At 36.0% G+C, this 9,967-nt stretch overlaps 1 pseudogene; it reads left to right on the forward strand.

Annotated features, from left to right (window-relative positions):
* The first annotated feature begins 5,829 nt into the window (after positions 1-5,829).
* On the forward strand, positions 5,830-6,600 carry LOC119528769 (annotated as a pseudogene).
* The last annotated feature ends 3,367 nt before the right edge of the window (positions 6,601-9,967 follow it).

A 9,967-nucleotide genomic window follows, 5' to 3' on the forward strand; every position in this document is an offset into this window, starting at 1 on the left:
CTTCAAGAAAAACAACTGACAACATGTGTGGCCCGTGATAAAATCTGGGCTTTCAGGAGAAATTCAAATTTTTTGGAAAACTTTATCCACCACCCTGAGCTCAACACCTGTCTAAATCTTAAAGCCTTTTCTGATGAGATCAATGGTAATATTAACAAATGTGAATTTTTTGTATTGTATAATGAAATGGGTCAACATTTGAAAGACCTGAATAATTCAGAGAACAAATAATTTCCGAACAACCAATAAAATATTGCAAAATCATAAAAATTCCATTAAAAATACCAGACAGACTAATGGATTTTAATGTAACCAAGTACTAATAGTTCACTGGCATGTTATCAGATGCCACATTGCAACTGGCCTGCAAGAAGCTGTAAATTGTCAAGTTTTAGTGTATATCAAAAAGAATAGCCACAATTGTATGAAAGGGCTATTAAAATATTCCATCTTTTCTCAACTACATAATCTGTGTGAGTCTGGACTTTGTACATATACTTTAACCAAAACACCACATTGCAATAGATTCAATGTAGAAATCCAGCTGTCTTCTACTAAGCCAGACAGTAAAGAAATTTACAAAAATATAAAACAAAGTCACTCCTCTCCTCTACTGTTATTTAAAATATGTTCTATATGTTAACATGAAATGGGCTTATTACTATTATTTTAATGAACTAGTAAATAATACGTAAAAATTCTTAGTTATTTCTAACATAGTAAATATTAATAACTATAACACATATAAACAAGTGCTGTTTGGGAACCTTAATACTTTGAAAATTTTAAAGGGATTCTGAGACCAAAAGTTTGAGAACTGCTATCTTACAGATTCTTTTTTATAACCATAATTAAATATTGTTTGATCATTCCTAAGAGTCCCTAGGTGGCAAAAATAAGGATTTATAAGATAACTGTAAATTCTTATATAAACTGAATTGTGACTTCAAGAAGCTTACACTCCCACTAATTTTATAAATCATTTTTACAGTTACTGCTTTGTCAAAACTAATATTTCCAGGAAAACATGTTGAGAGGTATCATCTAATAAGTTCCTTGGAATTTACTTTTGTTGAAAGCCATCTCCTTCTTAACTGTAGGCATTTATATTATACTAAATATGCTCTCTCTTCATTTAGACTCACAAACATGCATAGTGTGTTTATCAGGGCCCACTTAATCTTCATTTAACTGAACACATTTAGCTGCCTTAATCTCTCCTTACAAATCAATTCTTCAGTCCTCTTTTATCACTGCTATTGCTCCTTTCTGGATCTCTTCCAGTGTTTCTTTTCTAAGAAAGCACAAAACAGCAGATTGATTTCCAGGTGTGGTCTCTTCGCCATCCTCTGGAGGGGAGAAATCCATGCCTTACTCAGTGATGCAAAGCCCAGAATAGCTACAGATTCCTCACCCAGCACTGCCAGACCTTATCTAATTGTTTTTTTATTTTTTGTATATATTTTTTTGTCTTCAGTTTCTTTGAGATTTCTGGAGTATTCATTGGCTTCCAGTTTGTTCTTTCCCACTGACTTTCTGAAACGCAGATCAATTTCCAGTATTTCAAGTGAAGTAACTGTAAAGATGATCTTACCACACCTCCAGTTCTATAAGATTATAAGAGGGACCGTGATGAAAAGAAGGTTTAGTAAGAACAGGAATGGCACTCAGCCACAGTGACTGCACAGGCATGTCTACCCACATATTTTAAGAGTTTTGAAAGATAATGATTTTAGTCATGTAAATTTATTCATCAAAAATAACATATAATTTGGTTCAAATACCCAATCTTCCTTATCCTCAGCATACACCAGACTTTCCAGCATTTAATTCTTTTGCTTTATTACTCATTACTAAGGTATGTTTTTAGCAAAGGGAGGAAGATGCACATTTTAGAAATTGTTCTTTTAAAAGAAAAATAACATTTTTGTGCAATTTTTTTCTTCTTTCACATCATAGGACTCAGAACAAACTTGTATTTTGCACTTTTCCATCTACTGGTTAGTGGAATTTTAAAATCCTCAGCCTCTTGGAAGAAGCAATCACTATTAAGTAGAAATAAGCCAGGGTCACCCACATTCAAAACCATCTAGATAATTAATAAAGAAACTGTGCATTTATGGACCATTTCTGAAGATATCTTAAAAGAAAATAATACAGGAGAAAATTTAAAGTGTAAGATTTTTTCAATAATCCATATTCCACTCATTCTTTCTGAGATGTATTTTATAAAATGCTTGTTGGAGAATAAATAATCTGAGAATTAGAATGGAGACATTAAAATGAAGCATTGTGTGGGATGTTGATGTTCTCCTCAATCCAGAGAAATTACTCCAACCATAACTGACATCTATTTCTGTTTCCAGCATCAGTAAGTCAAGTACATTGGACACTCTTTATGATCTGAGCACTATTCCAAGAGCCAAGAAAAAAAAAAGTTACTTTCAAGAAGCTGTTACTTAAATATTTACTTTATAATGTTAACATTGTTGTTACTTAGAAGCTAAATATAATGAGAAAAAATAATTTCTACATATTCTAAATTCCTCTGAAAAGAGTGAGGATATTTGAATTAAGACGATTAAAGAGATTCACACTTAAAATATTTGTTATTCATATTAAAAATTTCCAGCAAGTATGTTTTTATTCTTAAGGGACCAGCTTTAAAGCACTGTGAAAACTCATTCCTTAAATTTAAAAAAAAAAAAAAAAAAATTGATGATTCTCATTTAGTTAAGGTTGATTCTGCAATTTTTCAGTTTCTAGGAAAATTGAATAAATCTTTCTAACCTTGGATTTTCAGCAAAGTATCAATGAGTATAGGAAAACTCCTCAAAAAGCATAATTTGATTGCGCTTATCTTTCAAATTAACAATATATCCTGTAGAATTTTGCAGGTTTTATTAAGTCAAACAAATCAAAGGGTTTGGGATTTATCATAAAGAGTCCCTTTAGAAAATTTATATAGTAAAATAATTTGTTTTTTAGCAAACATTGATGCTATCGCATTTTCCAACATCATGGCCAAAGAACTTTCTCTTGTAATCCTTACAAAATATATTCATCCAATATTCCCCGGGCAGAACAGTTTGTTTTATTCTGATGTGGTTAATAAACAATGTCTTCTCTAGCAATTTTTTGTTTTGTCTGGATCTGAGTCCTACTGTTAAATCCCTACAATTCAACATAGTTTTATTAAGAGTCTTGAGTATGCAAGGCTTCAGTTTAAGCACGATTTAATCCCTGAATCCTGTTGTAAAATCCTGTTTTGCCTACATCAATGAATCCATTTCAGAGTGTAAATAACTGCAGTAACTGGTCCCCATATCTTCGATTTATCCCTCCTTCAATCCCACCTGAAAACTACAGCCAGATAAATTGTAAAACAGAAATTTAATAACTTAACTCCTCTGCTCAAAAAAACATAACAGCCTCTACATTTCTAAAGTAAGTTCACATATTGTTTTTAACTGTGGGAACATTTGTTTAAATGAAATATTTTGAAAGAGCCCAATACATAAAACAGATGAAGGAAGAGCTACTTGTATTAAGGTAGGAAAAGGGGAGCAAAGACCACTGGATCAAAGGATAACATTTAGACTTCTAGGTTTGTATTAAAGGCATTCCACAAAACAGCCTCCTCTTCCCCTCTATCCCATTCCTGAAGCTTCTAGATTATCCAGACAAGTTGATCATTTTCTCTAAAATGCACTCTTAACATTGTTACCTCTGTCTTTTGATTATGCTATTTATGCTACCTGAAATTTCCCCTTCTTCCTGCCTCTTTGACCACCTAAACAATTCCTAACCATTGTTCAAGGCCTAGTAAAATTCTTTCTTTTTTTTTGACGTCTTCTCTAGTGCTGAAAATTCCCTCCAATGCTTTGTATGTGGGCTGCTGTTTAATATTGTCAGGTCTCGATATTCAGGTAGTTTCCCCAAAATTTCCTCAAAGATTTATGAATCTCCCCCTGGGGAACTAACTCCTAGGCAAACCTTCTTCCAACATAGGTTTCCTGTGGTTGAGGGTCTGGAAAACCATTACCAGTCTCAATGTTTTAGTCTCTGTTAGTTATCTAGTGCTGTGTAACAATTTATCACAAACTTAGTAGTATAAAATGACAAAGATTATCTCATAGTTTCCATGGATCAGCTTAGCTGGGTCCTCTGCTTAAGACCTCACAAGGCTGTAATCAAGTTTCAGCCCAGGGATGTACTCTTACTTGAGGCTTCACTGAGGAAGGGTCTACTTCTGAGCTGGCATGGCTGTCGGCAGCATTCGGCTCCTTACTGGAGGTTGGACCGAGGGCCCCCATCTCCTGCTGGCTGTCAGCCTCAGTTTCCTGCCACATGGCTCTCTCCATAGTCACCTTACAACACAGCAGCTTGTTTCATTACTGCCTTCATTGGAGAGTCACCTTGCAAAACAGGCATTACAGTCATATGCACTGTAATTGCACACACATGGTCACATACATCCTGCCGCCTCTGCCACGTTCTACAGGGCTAGAAGCAAGTCACAGGTCCTGCCCCCACTCAAGAGGAGAGTATTACACAAGGGCATAAATATCAGGCAGTGGGGTCAAAAGGGCCACCTAAAGAGTCTCTCTGCCACCGTCTCCTAAAATTACTATATCAGTTAAAGGATGTTTAGATTATAAAAAGCCATGAAGACTTTCAAGTTAGTTCCAGACATCCAAGGAATGTGCACACACATTAGTAAAAGGTATATATCTGAACAGCATTATTCATAATTGCCAGAAGATGGAAGCATCCCAATGGCCCATCAACCTATGAGTAGATAAACAAAATGTGTATATACATGCAATGGAATATTTATTCATCTGTAAAGAGGAATGAAGTCATGATAATGCGACAACATGGATGAACCCTGAAGATATATTGCGTGAAATAAACCAGACACAAAAGGACAAATATTGTATGATCTCACTGATATGAAATAATTAGAATATGCATACTCATAGAGTCAGAATCTAGAATATAGGTTACCAGGGGACAAGGTGGTGATAGGAATTGGGAAATTAAGGCATAAAATGCAGAGTTCCTATTTGGAGCATGGAAATGTTTTGATAATGGATAGTGGTGATGGCAGCACAACATTGTGAACATAATTAACAGCACTGAAATACACATCTAAATGTGGTTAAAGAGGGAAATGTCAGGTTGTACATATGGTAAAAGAAAATAATTTTTTTTAATCCATGGAACTGCACTACACAGTGAACCCTAAGTTAAACCACAGATTATAACTGATAGTACAGTTGTAAAAATGTGCTTTCACCAATTGTAACAAATGTTCCATACCAATGCAAGGTGTTAATAATAGTGGTATATGGGAGTCCTGTATTTTATGCTTGATGGCTCTGTAAACCCACAACTTCCCTAATTGAAAAAAAAAAAAAACATAAAATAGCTCCTTATTTTTAAAAAAGTTATATATGTGCTTCAACATACTATGTAGTTTTATCAAGAAGTAGTGTCAGCAAAAAACCAACCATAGAACTGTACAACACAAACAGTCAACCCTAATATAAAGTATGGACTATAGTTAATAGTACAATTATAACAATATATCTCATCAATTGTAACAAGGTACCATACTGATGCAAAATGTTGAAAAAGGGGGAGGGGGGGTGCTCAAAGCCATTGCAGTGAGGACCATGTTGTAGCCAAACATCCTGCTCACCGTTATTACCAGGAGTTGGAAAAACTACACTAGGCAAAGAACTTGCATCAAGATCAGAACTGAAATACATTAATGTGGGTGATTTAGCTAAAGAAGTCTCATCACCAGATATCACAGAGTCTGGCAAGATGGCTTCTCTGAAGAGCATGCCAAAAGATGCACAGATGAGGGCACAAATCCTGAAGGATATGGGGGTTACAGAATGTGAGCCAAGAGTTATAAATGAGATGTTGGAGTTTGTCTTCCGATATGTAACCACAATTCTAGATGATGCGAAAATTTATTTAAGCCATGCTAAGAAAGCTACTGTTGATGCAGATGATGTGCAATTGGCAATCCAGTGTCAAGCTGACCAATCTTTTACCTCTCCTCCCCTGAGAGACTTTTTATTAGATATTGCACGGCAAAGAAATCAAACCCCTTTCTCATTGATCAAGCCATATTCAAGTACTAGATTGCCACCTGATAGATACTGCTTAACTGCTCAATATACTTAAACTTAAGTCTTTACCAAAAAAAGTATCTACTTCTGCAGGAAGAATAACAGTTCCCCAGTCAAGTGTGGGTTCAGTTACTAGCAGACCTAATACTCCCACATTAGGCACACCAACCCCACAAACTATGTCTGTTTCAACTAAAGTAGGGGCTCCAATGTCCCTTGCAGAGCAAAGGTTTACAGTGCAGGTGCCCATTCACAGTCCCCAGGTGTAAAAGCATCCATTCCTGCAACATCAGCAGTTCAGAATGTTGTGATTAATCCATCATTAATTGGGTCCAGAAACACTCTTATTACTACTAACATGGGGTCATCACAAAATACTGCCAGTTAATCATCAAATGCATTGAAAAGAACACATGAAGATGATAATGATGATGATTATGATAATTTGTAATATAGCCTTGATACATGTAACATGCATACTTGGTCTTGAATCCATTATAATTTAAACATGCATGCTGGATCTTTTGATTCTGTTTTAGAAAACTTACCTAATATTTAATGAGTGCATATGGTTACCATAATTTTCAACTGAGATGTTGTATTTTCTTTAAGAGGATTAGTAGTGGGTTTTCATCACCTTTTTTTTTTTAATTGAGATTGTTCATATGCCATACAATTATCCAAAAATCCAAAGTGTGCAATCAGTTGCCCCTGGTACCATCATACAGCTGTGCATCCATCACCACAATTAATTTTTTTTCAATTTTTAGAACATTTTCATTACTCCAGAAAAGAAATAAAGATAAAAAAAGGAAACTCAAACCCTCCCATACCCCTAACCACCCCCCCCATTGTTGATTTATAGTATTGGTATAGTACATTTGTTACTGTTGATGAAAAACATTTAAATACTACTAACTGCAGTATATAGTTTGAAATAGGTGTATTTTTTCCCTGTATGCTCCTCTATTATTAAGTTCTAGTTACAGTGTCATATATTTGTTCTGGTTCATGAAAGAGATTTCTAATATTTGTACAGTTAATCACAGACATTGTTCACCACAAGATTCACTGTTTCATACATTCCCATCTTTTAACCTCCAACTTTCCTTCTGGTGACATACATAACTCTGAGCTTCCTTTTCTACCACCTTCACACACCATTTAGCACTGTTAGTTATTCTCATAATGTGCTACCATCACCTCTGTTCATTTCCAAACATTTAAGTTTAACCTAGTTGAACATTCTGGTCACAATAAGCAAGTGTTCCCCATTTTTTAGCCTCTTTCTATATCCTGATGACTTATATTTCATGTCTGTGAGTTTACTAGCCCACTAGTGAAGCTGACCTTGTTCCATCTCTTCTCCATGTGAGTAAAATGTCTTTCCATCAGAGTGTGTGTGAGTTGAGTCGTGTTTCTGCCGGCAACCCCGACACCTCTATGGGAGTGGTTGACTTCTCCTTAGGTGTCTCTCCTTCGGACCAACACCATGCTGAAGAGTTATCCATTCATTCATCTTTAGGGAGATGTGGTGGATTGAATTATGTACCCCAACATAGACAGGCTCTTAATCTTAATCTGCATTCCTGTGGCTGTGATCCCATTGTAAACAGAACTTCTAGAAGATGTTATTTTTAGTGAATGTGTGGCCCAACTGAAGGATGGTGTGCCTTAGTCAGGCCTATTGGAAGCCTTATAAAGAGAACCAGGAAGTCAGAGAAGCTAGAAAGGACAGGGCATTGATTGCCATGTGATGGGAGGCAGATATACAAGCCAGGGAGCCCCAAGAATTGCCAGCAGCCACCAACAAAATGTCTGGAATTGCAGAGAAAGAAAGTTTTGCTGATATCTTGATTTTAGACTTCTTCTAGCTTCAAAACCATGAGCCAATAAATTCCTGTTGTCTAAACCTACACATTGTGTGGTTTTTTTGATAGCTGCTTAGGCAAACTAGGGCAGTTTTCATACACAAAAATATATATCCTAACAGGGACACCTGGTCTTGGTCAGCACTTCTTTAACTTTCTTGATAAGAGAAGGGATTTGGAACATTTTCACACTAAGGGAACACTTTGGAAAAGCTATTTTAATGTGCAGGTCAACAAATTTAATCAGATATTTTTGTAAAAATGAATTCTAATAGATTCATTAAATATTTTATGTTGTTACTCCCTACAAATTTTTTTTAAAGTTTATGTCAAAGTTTCAGGACTCCATGACCATTTTCTAGAACTAAAGCTATAGAACTAGTATATTGAAAAGACTCATAGAAATGCAACTGTGGTGGCTTTTTTCACTGATGTATCCCAAGTGCTCAGAACAACACTTGACATAGTAGATGTTCAATAAATATCAGTTGAGTGAATGACCAAGAGTTGAACTGAGAATGATTTCAAAAATTATCAAATCCAGTTCATGTCTCATTCTGTGTAATCTTCCCACAGTTTTCTAATCTTGGGCCCTTTATATCTGTAGAGCACCTTAGATTGACAAAGTTTATTCATATCCATTTTCTTACATCATCTTTGACACAATATTCTGGGATCAGCATTACAACCCTCCTCACTTACCAGATGAAAAAGCAGAGACTCCAGAAGGTGACGTGGCATGCCCAAGATAACACAGCAAGTTAGTTTGTTACACTCCTTGCAAGTTTATGGGACCAGCAACTGTTTAAGGTACTCATATCATAGAGACCCCTAAAACACTGCATGCCAGCCTGGGCCCTAGCTTGGATGATAAGATCTTCCCTTTGCAGGTAAAGGCAGAATGGGCCAAGCGACCCTGAACAGCACCACAGCTACCAATTTGTTGGAAGGGTTGTCAGTGCGCCCCAGCTGCTCTGGGTCAAGCTGCTCTGCTTTGGGAAGAATACCCTCGGTTCTAACGATTCTGGAAAAGACTTCAAGACAGTAGTTTATGTTATCTCAGTTCCCCATCAGAACATTATCCATTAAAGAAAGAAAGACTATAAGTGTTTGTTAAGCACTACTTATGTCAATACTTTACACCATGGCAAGAATGAAGAGAAGAAAGAGCTAAAGCATTTTCATGATGACACTCAATGAATGTTATAGCTTTCGTTTCCTAGGCTGCTTAAGGAAATACCATGAAAAGGGTCAGGTTAAATAATAGGAATTTATTTGCTCATAGTTTTGGGGCTGGGAAATGTCCAAATCAAGGCATCATCAAGGGGATGCTTTCTTCCCAAAGACCAGCTGCTGGTGATCCTTGGCTCCCCTGTTACATGGCCAGGCACATGGGGGCATCTGCTGGTCTCTTCCTGGTTTTGTTGATTTCAGCTTCTTGCTTCCATGGATTTCTCTTTGTGTGTCTGAATTTCATTCTTTTATAAAGAAATCCAGCAATAGAATTAAGGCCCATCATAACTGAGGTGGGACACATCTTAACTGAAGTAACGTCACCAAAAGGTTCTACTTATAATGGGTTTACGTGCACAAGAATGGATTAAATTTAAGAACATGTTTTTCTGGGATACATACAGCTTCAAACCACCACAGGTATCCTAATTAATTAATTAGTTAAATAATTATTGATTTGTCAAATTTGGGTTTCTCAAAGTCTGGTTTTACCAATTGTATCCTTCTTTCAGCCTTATCAGAATAGTTTTATTAAGAAGTAGTGCTAGGATATAGAAGAAAATGTTCTTAGTACTTATACAAGATATCTGGCCAAAATCACAATAATGTCTTCACCTCTACTCAGAGGACTTTCCCAGAGAACTGGATAAGAAAAAGACCTAAAGCCTTGGAAATGGTGGAATTCTATGAATGTTACATATCAATACAATTCAG

The sequence above is a fragment of the Choloepus didactylus genome, chromosome 3, assembly GCF_015220235.1.
Source record: "Choloepus didactylus isolate mChoDid1 chromosome 3, mChoDid1.pri, whole genome shotgun sequence".
Classification (NCBI taxonomy): Eukaryota; Metazoa; Chordata; class Mammalia; order Pilosa; family Megalonychidae; genus Choloepus; species Choloepus didactylus.